This window comes from Sus scrofa, chromosome 1, assembly GCF_000003025.6.
Source record: "Sus scrofa isolate TJ Tabasco breed Duroc chromosome 1, Sscrofa11.1, whole genome shotgun sequence".
Classification (NCBI taxonomy): domain Eukaryota; kingdom Metazoa; phylum Chordata; class Mammalia; order Artiodactyla; family Suidae; genus Sus; species Sus scrofa.
The window spans coordinates 77704700-77720606 of NC_010443.5; the positions used below are offsets into that span (position 1 = coordinate 77704700).

Below are 15907 nucleotides of genomic sequence, written 5' to 3' on the forward strand. Positions count from 1 at the left end.
ATTCTCGCTTTCATTTAAATGCCTTCATGATGTAGAATTTCGGTAACAGCAGTTCTCCTGCCCTAGGTCTGGCTGGGTCTGGGGTTATAAAACTGGCTCATTCCCACTCTATCTGTGTTGTCCTGTGCCTTGCCCCTCTGCTACTGCAATCAATGAGAAGATAATTTTATTTTGTTGATTCAATTTCTCCTTTCATTCACCTTAAAAAAAAAAAACAAAAAACAAAAAAAACTTTCCATTTTTATTTTTTGGCTGCGCCTGAAGCATGGGCCAGGGATTGAACCCGAGCCACAACAGTGACCTGAGCTGCTGCAGTGACATGCTGGACCCTTAGCCCACTGGGCCATAAGAGAACTCCTCATTCACTTTAAGAGGAGGACTTAGGAAATGCTGGCTGGGCAGCAAGTTCTTAGGTTCAGGACTCAGGTATTAAGAGGGAGGCACCAGAGGTAAAGCAGGGAAAAGGCACAAGTCTTGAAGAACAAAAGTGAAAGCCAGTACCCACTCAGGGTCCTCAGTGCTCGTGAAAGAGCATGAAATGGCCCATGAGAACGACCCATGGGTTGGAAAGGGGTGCTGGAAACAAGCAGCTATAAATGTGTAGTTTTGCCACAGATATTTACATTAAAATATTTTGCCCCAACATGGTGTTTTTATAGTCTCACTTGACTCTGCTTACTCCTAGCTCTGGTACATTCCTCCAAATTCTATTCGTCTTAAAAACAGCAGATGGATAATGTAAAGCCCTCAAATCTTTGGGCTTGGCCATCTAAATGAGATCTTTTATCTTTCTCTTCTCCAGCTTTCCAGAACACATTTTCACAGCATTCTTGAAAGAGAAAAGATTATCAGAAAAAAAAAAAAAATGAAGGGGAGTAAAGCTAAAGGAATATACCAAATACCAAACTGTGGGGAAGAAAACATTCATGTCCACCAGCACACAACCACACCCTTTCTGGGAAGATATTACTGGCCTTGAAGCTGGGTTAGTGGATCCCAAAATATACCTCACAAAAAGCACAGTTACCCTCCCGAAATAGGCCCTATAATTAAAGGCTTTTCAAGTGGATTGTCCTCTATCACAGCTTGACATGTGTTGCTTTAATCTCTCTGCTTCAGCAAATGTAACCATATTGGGCTACAAAAGCTCTCAGCGACTCACGGTGAGACCAGATTGTAGTGTCACTGGAAACTGATGCAAATAAACAGCCCTGTGTACCAAAATACCCCATCTCAATCATCTGTAATGAGACCGCTCTCCTCCTTAAGCACATTTTCATCACTCGAGAATCACATCCTTGATTTAAAAGGAAAGACTAGCCCAGACTGAAAATACCATTTCATCTCAGAGGTCATCTGAAGGCAAACACATCTGAAGAAGCTGGGGCTGAAATTGAAAATACGAGACAACCTCTTTTGTGTGAATGCGGGGATCAAGTTGTGTGAGTCTCGCTTTCAGCTTTAGTTGATGGTCTTCAGTACAAGACTTCAGACACCCATCTGTCTGATTCATTTAGATCAACTCTTGCTTGGAATCTGGGGTAATGTGGCCTCTTAGGAGCCCTTTTAACTCTGTGATTCCCCAAACAGACTTTTTTATGTTTTACAGTTAAATGTATTTAAGTGTCAAAATATTTAAAATTTTAAACCTTCAAAATAATGAATACTGTAGACACTGTAATTTTAAAAATTACTTTTTTTTTGGGTCTTTTTAAGGCTACGCCCATGGCATATGGAGGTTCCCAGGCTAGGGGTTAAATTGGAGCTGTAGCCACCTGTCTACACCACAGTCACAGCAACATGAGGTCCCAGGTGTGTCTGTGACCTACACCACAGCTCACAGCAATGCTGGATCCTTAACCTACTGAGTGAGGCCAGGGATTGAACCTGTGTCCTCATAGGTGTTAGCCAGATTTATTTCTGCTGAGCCACGATAAGATCTCCTTTAAAATTATTTCTATATCAATTTCACAGCCTCAATAGTACTGACATCTTGGGCTGGATCATTCTGCGCATGTGTGCATGTGTTGCTGTCCTGTGCATTTTTGGGTCTGCAGCAGTATCCTGGCCTCCATCTGCCAGATGCCAGGAGTACACACCCTCCCTACCCCTGTGGTGACAAATGTTGTCTGAGAGGACACCACAAACCTGGGTTGAGACCTGCCCTCTTTGTATTTATGTAATGGCGTATCTCCCCCCGGGCTAGTATCTAAAGGTTTCAAAGCACCTACGAGTTTAATATTAAGGATTTCAAACTTCCTATGACTCACAGTGAAGAGTCAGGATGTGTAACGCAGCACTACCCTGAAGGGTTTATAAACAGCATGGTGCAGTCTCAAGCGAGGAGTGGCAGGGCCCAGCCTCATTTCAGTGAAGACATTCACAAGGATAGATTTGCGGCCACCCGATCTCTTGGATGGCTAGCCTCCCTACTTTTAGGAGCTCTGTTCTTGAAATCCACCATGATCTGATCCAGCACCAAGCTCTCAGTGAGGAAGAGGATGAGTGCTGGTAGCTAACACTGTCTACAGAAGGAGGACCTAGTGCGCTCCTCCCTGGCCAGACCCCCTCGGGGGCTGTGCCTGTAGAGATATAGAAAAGCAGATGTTTCCTCAAGGACAGTTCCTGGGTTGGGGGAGGGGGAGAGGAAAAGAACCAGGAAACAAAGAGTCAGAAGAACAGGAAACGATAAGGTCAGCCCAGAGAAGATAAATGACGAAGGAGTGTCTTCAAATATCCAGTGGGCTGGTGCGTGGAGAGTGAATGCACTTGTCTGTCTGCTTAGAGGGTGACTACGGGCAGGTGATGCTCCAGTGAATACTCATCATGGGCCTCCCTGTGTCAGGCACGGTGCAGAAGCAGGAGACCAGGTCCCTGTTCCCTTGAGCATGTGCTGTATGTAGCTCAAGACACGGACTAGACTGCCTCTCTTTCCTCCCTCCTTCTCTCCTTCCCTCTTTCTTTTTAACAATTTCAGCTAATGTCTTGGAATTTGTCTAAGTGCTTGTTGTTTTTTTCCACATTAAAAAAATTAAGGTTAGCGTTACTGTGGCTGTGGTGTAGGCCGGCAGCTGTAGCTCAGATTAGACCCCTACCTGGGAACCTCCATATGCCACAGGTGTGGCCCAAAAAGAAAAAAAAAAAAGTTTGTCTTTAAAAAAAAAATTTAAGGGAGTGTCCGTCATGGCTCAGCGGTTAACAAATCCAACTAGGAACCATGAGGTTGCGGGTTCGATCCTGGCCTCGCTCAGTGGGTTAAGGATCTGGGGTTGCCATGAGCTGTGGTGTAGGTCGCAGATGCAGCTCACATCCCACATTGCTGTGGCTATGGCGTAGGCTGGCGGCTACAGCTCCAAATGGACCCCTAGCCGGGAACTTCCATATGCCTTGGGTGCGGCCCTAGAAAACGGGAAAAAAAAAAAAAAAAAAAAAAAAAAAAAAAAAAAAACAACGAAAAAAACAAGGTTTAATTAACTACAGACAAATTCACTCTTTCTACTGTAGAGCTATGAGTTTTCATGAAAGTCTGTAGTTGTATAAATACTACTACAATCAAGATCTAGCACAATTTTCTTACCGCCCCCCCCAACAAATCTCCCAGTGCCCCCAATCACTTTTTTTAGGGCTGTACCCACAGCATATGTACGTTCCCAGGCTAGGGGTCCAATTGGAGCTACAGCTGTAGGCCTACACCACAGCCACAGCAACACAGAATCCGAGCTGTATCTGCAACCTTATGGCAAGGCCGGATCCTTAACCCACTGAGTGATGCCAGGGATCAAACCCGAATCCTCATGGATACTAGTGAGGTTGGTAACCCATGGAGCCACAATGGGAACTCCCCTCCAATCACTTTTTAATCTGAGAAAGCTCCTCTGCAATAATGAGCACTCATCTCTGAGAGAATCTGGATTCCCTTCTGCCAGAAATTCTGGAGAAGAGACTTTTTTGTGGCTAGTGGGAGACTGGGCCAGACAACCCCTGAGGCCATGCCCATCTCTTTGATGCCCTGAGACTGGAGGTCGTCACTTCCTGACACCCAAATCTCACACATCAGCCCGTTCGCAGCACAAGAGTTGATTCTGCCCCATCACGGGTAAAGGCCCTGCCCCGAGGCCAGACTCTTCAGTCAAAGCTCACAAATTTCTACCCAATAACTGGATCTCTGTGCAGGCTGTAATAATAAGCATAGACGAAAAGGTCCAAAGAAAGGCTTAGAAATGAAAGCTTCAGCATGGGAACTGAGGGCGCAGCAAGGGTACCACCTCCTCCAACCCCTTCTTTTTCTTCTTGTTATTTGGTTCAGAACAACACTCACTCCAGTACTGAACAAAGCTCAAACAATGTAACTGCACCTGGCTGCCAAGGGGGTTAACTTAGTGAAACCGGTTTAAGAACGGGTTGACAGTGCGAGAGAAGACAGCAAATGTCTCAGGGCCTCCCATAGCTCATCATGGTGTGGATGTTGGCGAACAGACTGTGGTGACCAGCTGTGACATGCCCTGTGGTAGCAAACATGGTGTGACCAGGCTCTCCCCTCCCCCGCAGCCCACCTACTGGAAGCTACACACCTCAACAGCAAACGTCCAGCTTCCAAACAAGGCTGTTGTGTTACCAGGAATAACTGCCTTATGGAGTACACATGGTGCCCCAGCACCACCTAGCTTCGTTTATTCGTACGACCACCCTACAAGGTGGCCTGAGCCTCATTTTACAGATGAGGAAACTGAGGCTCAGGGAGACTGGGTAACAACCAGTAAGTGGAGAATGTGAGCTTTAACCCAAGTCTCCTATCCTTCTGACTACTGCTCGCAAGGTCTTCTGGGTGGCTGTTGAGTTGAATGCTCCTGGTCTCTCAGGCCACTGCTCTGCCAGCTGGGGGGCTGGGTCCCAGGCATGGTGGATTCTTAACGCCCTTTCATGTCCCATGTCCCATTTGCCAAGCATCTAACTGCCTTTTTTTCTCTCTCTTCAACATGGAGATCAGAGGGATCTCTCTGCTTTGGAAATTTAAAAACATTAAAAAAAAAAATTCTGGAGTTCCCGTGGTTAACGAACCTGACGAGTATCCATGAGGACACAGGTTCGATCCCCGGCCTTGCTCAGTGTGTTAAGGATCTGGTGTTGCCGTGAGCTGCAGATCACAGACACGGCTCGGATCCTGTGTTGCTGTGGCTCAGGCATAGGCCGGCAGCTGTAGCTGTGATTAGACCCCTAGCCTGGGAACTTCCATGTGCTACAGATGCTGCCCTAAAAAGACAAAAAAAAAAAAAAATCTTTTGGTCTGCAAGTATATTACTTGCATATTCCATGAGTGGCTTAGAGAATAAACTAAATGGTCCAGGGTGTTCTTTATCCTGCATCTGGAAGCTTTCCTAAAATCTAGACTTCTTAATAAATCTTCGGAAACCCCATATTGCTCGGTAACATCAACCATGACAAGAAAAAATGTCAAAGTTGTCAGAAAATACCAACTGAAGGTCGCGTTTCATTATAAAATCCACTTTGTCAAGGGTAGTGCAGATTTAAAAGATTCGCAGAACAAGGTCATGGTTTTCCTTTATGAGCTCTATTTACATCACAAGGTGTTAGAAATAAAGGTGGTGACACTTACCAAAATGTCCCCCAACGATCGCAAACTTTATATACACCACATGTCTTAATATGGCTGCTGGACTGGTCCTGAAAAACACAAAAGGAAAAAGGCACCGTTAGGCAAAGAAATAATTTAACATATCTGTGTTTTCCTTCCGGAAACCACAACATCTTCCTTGTTTGGGGCACCACACTCATGCTGCCAGATTCCTCTTCCTTTTTCTGCAGGAAAGATGAAACCAATTTACAAATTCACCCAGCACTTGCCAATAACAAATAAGTCTGAAAAATGAGATAAGCCAGAAACTGTGCTTACAGACACTTTATTTGAATTTTTAGCCCTTTAAGATAATTGAAGCCAGGAGAACAATGCAAAGGTATCTAAAACTGAGCTCCACCGCTTTTCCCCCCAAACCAATTCCTCTTTCCTATTTCTTTCAGTAACATACTCCTTTCTCCCCTGCTGGCTGTGAGACCCTTACCTTTCTTTTCTAGACTTTTAGTCTCTGAAAGACACAAATTATCCTATCGACCTCACTGCACTAAATGATAAGGATGTCATAGTCCATGAGGTCAGAGATGGCATCCCTAGCAAGGTGACCATCCTGGGAGGGTTTACTCAACACCTGGCAGCATATTCCACACCAGGACCCACAGCGGCTGTGATGGAGCAGCCTCAGCATGGACGCTGGTCCTTCAGTCTTTTTTCCAAAATAGCTGTAGCTCAAGACTCCTGTGTGTCTTTTGCCAAAACACACACACACACACACACACAAGTAACAGAATAGTGCTTCCTTTTCAATGAAGAGAGCAGAATGACTTTCTGCAATGAAAACCATGCCTAAGGGCACTGTGACCATTTGCTTTGGCAGAGAGTCACCACTGGCAGGCAGCATTTTTTACGCCCGACATCATGTCAAGTGACTCTTAGGAGAAGTGGGGGTGTACCCTCCTCCCCGGGAACTAAGACTGATGAGATAGCCACTCAAAGAACAAAGGCTGGACTTGGCATGCTCTTCTTATACTTAAGGACATTTAAATCCATTTCATTTGAGTTTGTTCCTTTTAAGACACGCTAGATATTTGGTGTTAAATAAAAACAGCTGAATGACCATGAAGAGGGCAGCATGACTGTTAAATCCTTTGTTTCAAGAACTGCAGTGTACACATACTGATGAATAAATAATAAGATATTTATAAGTGCTCCCACACCATACCTAGCACTACATGTACTTTTTGCTTCTAATGCACATCATAGACTTTGTGTGGCTCCTGGCTTAAAGGTAACACTCTCATTATGTGCTGGATACAGCATCTCTAATACCTTTCTCAACTGAGTGGGGCCACCTCTTCCTCCTTCTTAGCAGATTTCCCCATATTTCTTCAGCCACAGTGCCTTGTCGGCAGGTGACAGCACCCCCAGCTGGAGGGAGGGGGCCTGAAGGGTCTGAGGCGCTGCAACATGCCCAGCACATCAGCATCACTTGGGAGCTTCTGAGAAATGTCAGCGCTGAGGCCTCACCCCAAACCTACTGAATCAGAAACTATTTCACCAGATTTCCAGGTGATCTGTGTACATGCTGAAGTCCAGTATGCACTGATCTAAGGGAAATCTGTTCCTCTTGCCAGTGACAGGTTCAATAATAGGCATGTGACCCTAGATTGGCCAATGAGATGTGCAGAACCATTTTGCTGGGAGCTTCTCCTCATCCTTCTGGGGGAAATAGCCTCCTGCGAGGGTTATGTGGGATGTGATGCCTATGACTTCCAAGCTACCTCGCTCCAGCTGAGGGATAAACCTCGGCCACACAGGAGGGCCAAGACAGAAAAAAGCACAGGGAAACAGAGTGGGGGTGATTACATTTGGTCAACTCTGAAATCTCTGAACTACTGGACTTCCAACAAATTCCTTACTATTTGGGCCTCCTTAGGATGGGTTGTCAGTGATCTGAAGCTGAAAAGCATCCTGACTAATCAGTCCCCAGTAAAACATGAGAAGAGGAACAGAACACTGAGATACCATGCTCAGCCACAAAGTGAGGGGTCTAGACAGTCAGCACATCAAGAGACCAGAGCAATAGCCCTGAGGCCCATTTTATTGGGGGAACTGACCCAGGAGTATTTCTGGTTCTGACAACTGTTATGTTATTCACTTTGCCCATTTCCAAAAGCTTTCTAAATCAGCCAGTCCAGAGGAAATGCTGAACGCTTTCCAATTCTTTTAACCAGAGGGGCCAACAGTTGCCTTCCGGAGAAGTCACGTGGATGTCACTTCCTGCAAAGACAATGGGAGACTAATTGCTCAGCCTCAAACTCTAACAGGGAAAACAACCTGTGATGTGTAATTACTGAAGGGTAAATAAGGAAAAGCTTGAGACTCTCAGAATCTGCGTCTGGATCCACTCCAGTAACTTGAGGAAAAGGGCGGGAGGATAAATGAATAAATGATGAATGAATAGGAGAGAGACAGCTGGTCTGGTTATTAAAGACCTTTCTGAGGAAACCAAAGAGACCTGCTATTATATAAAACCACATACAGCCCTTGGGTAATTTTGCTTCAGACACAGGAGTGAGGAGTCAAGAACAGCCGGGTGTCTCAAAGGACATTCTCTCTTCAGGGTCATGGCTTTGCAACCACAAGGGGATATTTTAGGAGATGGGTTTGGGGTGCTGGCTTCATGAAGAATGCGTTTTCTATCATGGTTTTCCACAGAATGATCCTTACGTTCTATCCCCGAAGGTCTCTTTCCCATCAAACCTTTCTGCTTTCGATTCCCTCGTACCTCATATACTCCCACACCCGCAACTAGCAGCCCTTGTCATGAATTTCAAACTGCAGCTCTTGATCCATTACTCTTGTTCCCAGTCCCACTGCTGCCCTCTCCATAGAAATCACCTCGAGGGCAGAGACTTAGTTTTGGTCACTGCTAGATTCCCAATACTCAGGGCAGTGGCAGTGGCTGGCACTGAGTATCATGCTTATTGAATATCTGAAAGGTCTCACTCATGCTTAAGACACCTCAGAGAAGTTCTTTTTTGTTGTTGTTAAATCTTTTTTAAAAATTTATTATAGATGATTTACAATGTTGTTAATTTCTGCCATACAGCAGAGTGACCCAGTCTTACTTATCTATACATTCTTTTTCTCACATTGCCTTCCATCGTGTTCTATCACAAGTGATTAGATATAGTTCTCTGTGCTATACAGCAAGACCTCATTGCTTATCCATTCTAAATCTATGTGTATGTGTATGTGATTTTTATTTTTTCCATTATAGTTGATTTACAATGTTCTGTCAATTTCTGCTATACAGCCAAGTGACTCAGTCATATGTATGTGTGTATATATATATATTCTTTTTCTCACATTATCCTCCTTCATGTTCCATCATTCCAAATGTAACAGTTTGCACTATTAACCCCAAACTCACAGACGTTCTTGCCATCACTCCCCAACTGGCCTCTCTGCCTCAGGCCTCGCCTTTTCCTCCTCTGTCTACATACAGGAAAGCTCTGGATTACAGCTCTGATCGTGTTAGTCCTAGAATGTCTCTCCTGGGAACAACTTACCAGCCCAGGCCTGCACATCACAGGTGAGAAACGGGTCTCAGCAAGGCCAGGAGACTTCCCTAAGGATTTATGCTTACTGGGTGGCATAGGCAGAATTATGACTCAGGCTACTGATCCAGTGGCTCCTGCTACCCTGCCACTGACTGGTTCAAAACCTTCCATGGTCTTTCAGCAGAACTTGTTACAGGGCTAGATATATGGGAGGTTCTCAGTGAGCACCTGCAGAGTGATGGCTTACACGAGGGAATGGGTCTCTGGCATAAACCAGTGGGAAGCCTCTTAAAAGGAAGCTGATACCCCAGTACACAGTATGGAGAAGAAAGTAGCTGCTCGAGACCTCAGTGTGGTGACACTGCTATAGAAAAACCAATGACTTAAACTCACACCCTTCAGCTTTGTACTCAAAGCCACCCACTCTCATTCCAAACCTGGCCCGCCCGGCCTTATCTGCTATTTCTCCTTCCCCCTCATGCCAGCCTTACCAAACCATCTGATGTTCCCAGAGCCTGCCCCTCCTCTGGGCCTTTGCCTGCCCTGTTTCTTCTCCCTTACGCATCCTCTTCTCCACCTGCAAGAACAGGGATGCAACCTGCGCCTTAAGCCCAATTCAAATATTAAACCCCTCCCTGAAGTTCCTCCACTGGGAGTCATCTCACTGTTTATACTTCTACTGTGGAATTTACCACACTGTTGGCTTCAAAGGAAAAAGCCAGACCCTTAGGGCAGGAACTTATTCTAAATTTACCTTTAAACCACTGACACCCCTCCTGGCCCACTGCCTTGCACAGAGGAGGCACTTGCGGTCATTCTGTTGCGTTCAGAGGGCTTTATCTTTTTTAGTGCACCTTTGTGACCACATGACCCAAGTTTCATGATGGGGATTCCATGTCTTCCTCTAGCTGGTGCAGGCTGACAGTACAGCCAGCACACCTGCAGAGCCCACCTGTTCAGGAGCAGTTGTGTGAGTCTCTGCTGTCTTATTTTCAAAAGCGAAGAATGAGGGACAGGGGCGAGGGAGGGCGCCTTCTCCTCCCCTCCATAGCTCTGCTGTGGCTATGGCTGTCCTGTGTGGCGTGAGGTCTGAGCTGGGCCTGCAACAATACTCCTTGCAAGTCCAAAATCAATTGTCTGCAAAACTAAAGCGTTCCAAATGGCAGGATAACGCATGAAACAAGCAAGCATGCCAACCAAGCCCATCGCAAGGGAAGGGGTTGGGCAGCAGAAAACTCAGGGTTCCCTAGGAAACCGAGCCCGTTAGGACTGGTCGGCCTTCCTCCTCATGGGGAGGGGATGCTTGAGGAGGCATCGCCAGCCCATCTGCTCTCCCCTTCTGCAGGGGACCCAGGCCTTCTGGTTTCACCACCACTGGGGAGACTTGAGCGAGGCTGGGATTGTTGTTTTATTATTTTCTGGGCTGGGAGTAAAGGGCAGAAGAGGAGGAAGGGCAACGGGCAGACAAAGGGATGAGCGTGGAGGGCCCTGGGCTAGCACGAAGGAGTTCCCGACCATAGGACAAGAGGGCAGCGAGGTGGGACTCGAAGGGGCCAGGTGTTCCTTCCTGGTCAGGATTGCCTGGAGGGGGAACTTGGGCTCATGGGGGAGCAGAGCACTGCCAAACCAGCAAATGGGTGTATCCTCTGCTTATCCTCAGAGAGGTGGCTCTGAGGTGCATCTTTTGAGCTCACTGGCACAGACGGCAGGGCTGAGTCAGACAGAGGGTGCTCGGAGGGGTCAGATGGGGTTTTAGGGCTCTCTGTAATCTCATCAATCCCAAACAGTCAGGGTGGTGGTGACATCATTTCTTCTCCTCCTCCTTCATGTAATATTATACATTATTGATATATATTAATAATCATAGCAATAGATTGATAATCATTATATATTAACCATCAGATTATTTTATTATAAAATCATATTTTACTACTACTATTTATGATGATGATGATTGTCATATTTAAACCACTAGGCTGAGGATTTATTTGGGAAAGAAATAAATGAAGTAAATGCCACTGGAATAATTACTTGACTATCTGGAGGGAGAAAAGATTCTACCTCTCTAAGGCAAGAATGAAGTAATATATTTATAAGAATGTCTTTCTTTTCTTTCTGGCAATGATTTTGTGTCAGGTGACTACATTACTTAGGTGTAGGTAAAAATAAAATAGAAACTCTGTTGTGTAGTGTACTTGAATTATTTCTGACTTTCCCAGTAAATGAAGCTATTTCTAGCAATTTACAATCCAGCCCGAACAGAAATATTGCTTTGCTAGGACGCAGGTGCAGAGGCTGGACAAGTCCCTGAGCTCCCTTCCAGCCTGATTCCTGCTCTCCAGACCCTCCAGATAGACATTCTGCAGCTCCTGGGAAGGACCGTGACACGCACACAGTATCACAGTGCTGCCAAGATCAAGGTTAACAGTGATGTGCTCAGAGCCCCTGGAGGGTTGGCTGGCTACGATATGAAAGTCCCAGAATCCGGGGGCTGAATGGAATGTTAACATCTAGTTTGGAAGTCTTTAAGCTGTTTTTTTTTTTTTTTAATTATTATTATTTTAGTGCAAGAACCATACACATTCAAATACAGATGTGAATGCATGTGTATTCCAATGCTTATGCAACACTCCAAAATATCAGATAAAAGAGGAATGGAACAGTGCTGGTTTAAAGAGGAAAGGACTCAAAACACCACCCCCTTGACCATCCTCCTGGCCCACCTGGCACTTCTGGGAAAGCCTAGTGCTCTAACAGCACTGAAAACCCCTCAACTAGACCCCTGCCCAACCAAGATCTGCATCGTGTCCCCAACACCTCTTCGCTATGTGGCTACACGGCCGACCCAATGCCCCACCCTCTCTCTACCAAGGACCTGTTTGACCTATATCTGAGGTCCCCACATTTGGACCATTTCTCCTCTTCTAAAAACTGCATTTTTGAAGAGATAACTAATTTATTGGCCCAGCTCTTATCTAGAGCCTGTGAGACCTCAACTTAAATCTCTGCCCTGCTAAGCGTGGTACATGTGGGAAAATTCCTTAATACGAGGAAGTGGTAAACCTGGCGAAGCTTTTTTTCTCTTCCTCTGCTTTTTATTTCATCCAAACAAATCTCCATCAAAAGATGTCAAATATCTAGGAATACCTCCAATAAAGATACATAAGACCTTAACACTGAAAACTATAAACATTATCGACAGAATTTAGAGACGCTCTAAATAAAAGAGGGTTACGCCATGTACAAGGACCGAAAGTCTCAATATTTTAAAGACATCACTTCTTCCCCCAACTGCATCTTCCAGGCAATTTTGATTTTTAAAAAATAGTTTTTTCTTTCCTGGTAGAAACTGACAAGCAGTTTCTAAAATTTTCACGGAAATGCAAAGTGCCCCAAAGCAAAGTAATCTTGAAGAACAACAACAAAGCTGGAAGACTTGCTCTGTCAGATACCAAGATTCATTATAAAACATCAGGAATTCAGCCAGTGTGGTATGTGTGTCATAGACCATTAGACCAATAGAACAAAAAACAAGGTCCAAAGATAGACCTACACTGATAGTCACCTAATCTGAGACAAAGATGACACTGAAGTTCAAGAAATGGTGCTGGGTAAACTGAGTGTTGGATTTTCCCCTAAAATACAGATTCAAGTCCTAACTTCCTAATACTTCAGAATGGGACATCATTTAGAAATAGGATTATTGAAGATGTAATTAGTTAAAATGACTGTTACAGTGGATATGAGTGGGTCCTAAATCCAATGACAGGTGTCCTTATAAGAAGAAGGAATTTTAGACACAGGGGAAGAAGTCCATGTGACGACATGGAGGCAGAGACTGGAGTAAGGCAGCTACAAAGCCAAGTAACGTCAAGGATCACCAGCCACCACCAGAAGCTAGGAAGAGGCAGGGAAGGATTCTTTCCCAGAGCCTCCAGAGGGAACACGACCCCGCCCACACCTTGATTTCAGGCTTCTGGCCTCCGGAACTATGAAAGGATAAATTTCTGTTGTTTTAAGCCACCCAGTTTGTGGTGCTTTGTCATGGCACAAATACACTGGGCATCCATCTGAAAGTAAATAAATCTTTTTTAATTTTTTTTTTTTTGTCTTTTTGCTATTTCTTTGGGCCGCTCCTGCAGCATATGGAGGTTCCCAGGCTAGGGGTCGAATGGGAGCTGTAGCCGCTGGCCTGCACCAGAGCCACAGCAATGCGGGATCCGAGCCGCATCTGCAACCTACACCACAGCTCATGGCAATGCCGGATCGTTAACCCACTGAGCAAGGGCAGGGACCGAACCCACAACCTCATGGTTCCTAGTCCGACTGCGCCACGACGGGAACTCCTTTTTTTTAAATTAAAAAAAAAAAATTTTTTTTTTTTGAAAATAAATAAATCTTAATCTCGACCTTACCTGCAAAAATCAGTTCCAGATGGATGGTGGAAATAAATGTGAAAGGTAAAATAACACAACTTTACAGAAGAAAACAAAGAATACTGTCAGATCTTGTGACAGGTTAAAGTAAAAAATTTTTTTTAACTGAACATAAGAGAGTGTTTACCATGAAGGAAAAATATGATCATTTCGACTGTATTAAAATTAAGAATGTCTTTATCAAAAGTTATCAACAAAATCAAAAGGCAGGCCACAGAGTGGAGAAAATAATTGCAATATATACCCAGCAAAGTGCTCCTACAGATCCATGTGGAAAAAAAAGGGGCAAATCTTTGAGAAGAAATTTCACCAAAAAAGGGAACCCAAATGGCCAATAAACATAGAAGATGATGCTCTAGATCAGTCACCAAAGAAAAGTAAATGAAAACGACAGTACCTTACCTATACACAGAGAGGCCAAAATGACAGAGACAAAAACCGCAGAGTCTTGGCGATGACATGGAGCAATGCAGACTCTCATCCAGTGGTGGTGAAAGCGTCAACTGATAAAGACACTTTGGAAACCTGGTAGGATCCATTAGAGCTGGACATACCTGTGTCCTATGACCCAGAATCTCACCATCAAGGAATCTCTCCTACACCAACATTAAACACACTCACCCACTGATATGGACAGGAGTGTTCCTGGCAGCACCGTCTACTATGGCTCCAAACGGGAACCGACCCCAAAGCCCACGTACAATAGAATGGCTAAATAAATTTCAGTAGAGTTATACAATATATTACACAGCAATGAGAATAAACAAGCTACAAACTCATAGCAACATGGATCAATTTCCCGAATGCAATGTTGTGAGAGACACAAGAATACATCCTTAAGATTGTACGTATATTAACTTCAAAACAGATGAAATCAATGGATGTTAGAAATCATGGCATAACTATTGCCTTTGGTGAGAATGCGGTGGTTTAGGACTGGGAAGGGGTTTAGGGGCTTCAGAGTTTGGGTGACATTCTTGTTTCAAGGGAGTGTTTTGCTCTGTGAAAATTCATTTTCAGTGCAATTAACAATTTGAGTACTTTTCTGTATGAATATTATACTTCAATGAAAAAAACTCAGTGGTTAATGCAGTGAAACCAGAGACAAAACAGAGCTCTTACAAGTACTGAAAGCAAGAGAGCACAGCAATTTAATTGAAGCAAGATAATTCAAAAATTTGCTGTGCTGAAAGCTTAAAAGTACCATTTCATTTCATTGGATTTTTTTTTAAATTCACTCAAGATGACTGTCATGCCAAAGCTATTTTATTATTATATGTTAGCACGACACAAAGTAAACAGCTTCAAAATAAAAGAACACAAATCATTTTGATTTTGTGTGATTGACTTTTTTAAAGCGAAAGTCTGGATATTCGAGCCCATTTTTTCACGTCGACTAAGAAACAGTTTCCTGGGGCCTTGGCTTACAGTCTGCAGCATCTCCGGATGGGAAAGTGTCGAGAATAAAGGCGGTCTACGTGGCACACAGCAGGTGCTCCACATCCCCCTTCAGAGTTACCCTGAGACACTGGCTCAGTCCTGCTCACAGGGGCAACTGTGGCCTCTGATCCTTGCTGTGGATAAATGTCTAGTTTCCACCCAACAGCCTGAAATAGTGAAAATAACTCCCAGGACAGCATTCCTGCCTCTGTCCATTTCCAGGCTCTTCAGATTCCCACATGGATACATGTGGTCAGGGGGCAGGGTTCTGACCTTCCTCAGAGTGGATAGCAACCCACTTATGCAGAGACAGTTCTGGCCCCCAGTCCTGGGCTGGATCTTGGCTCCCTGGTTGGTCTGTACAGGGTGGGCCCCGATATCCTTAGACATGGGATCCGCACAGCTGCCCTGGCCACCCCTGTAGTACATCTGTGTGGTGCGGGAACCCACAGGGCTGCACTCTGGCTTTCTCAAGGGGCTTGGCGTGCTTGGCCCCTCTGCTTGGGAGAGGGACTTGGGCACTTACATGGCATCTTGCAGTCCCCACGGGAGGTGAGAGGGAGCCTCCCCACGGCCCACGTACTGTGCGGGGAGAGGATGCAGGTGTGAGGAACAGTGGAGGATACGGGGCTCCTATAGGGAAACCTCACTCAATCTCAGAGGGGAGCATGGGGACTGGCCCAGGCGCTGAGCAGCTGTCCTCTGAGCACCATGAGGATAGCCAGGACTTTCTTCAACAGCTCAATTTTCCTGAATATTAGCTCCTTAAAGGAGACCCCTTAGACTCAAATCCTGTCTTTGTGCAGACTTCCTGATGCTAATTCTACTTTTTTTTCTTTTTAGGGCCACACCTGCGGCATGTGGAGGCTAGGGGT

At 45.0% G+C, this 15907-nt stretch overlaps 1 protein-coding gene across 5 annotated transcripts in view; it reads right to left on the reverse strand.

The window, feature by feature from the left end:
- FYN (FYN proto-oncogene, Src family tyrosine kinase) overlaps window positions 1-15907 on the reverse strand; it is a 225931-nt gene that overhangs the window by 120025 nt on the left and 89999 nt on the right. For all 5 annotated transcript variants that reach the window (XM_021084366.1, XM_021084373.1, XM_021084347.1 and 2 more), the window contains exon 2: window positions 5615-5682. The gene's annotated coding sequence lies outside the window, so the exon portion shown is untranslated. The remainder of the gene's footprint in view (window positions 1-5614; window positions 5683-15907) is intronic.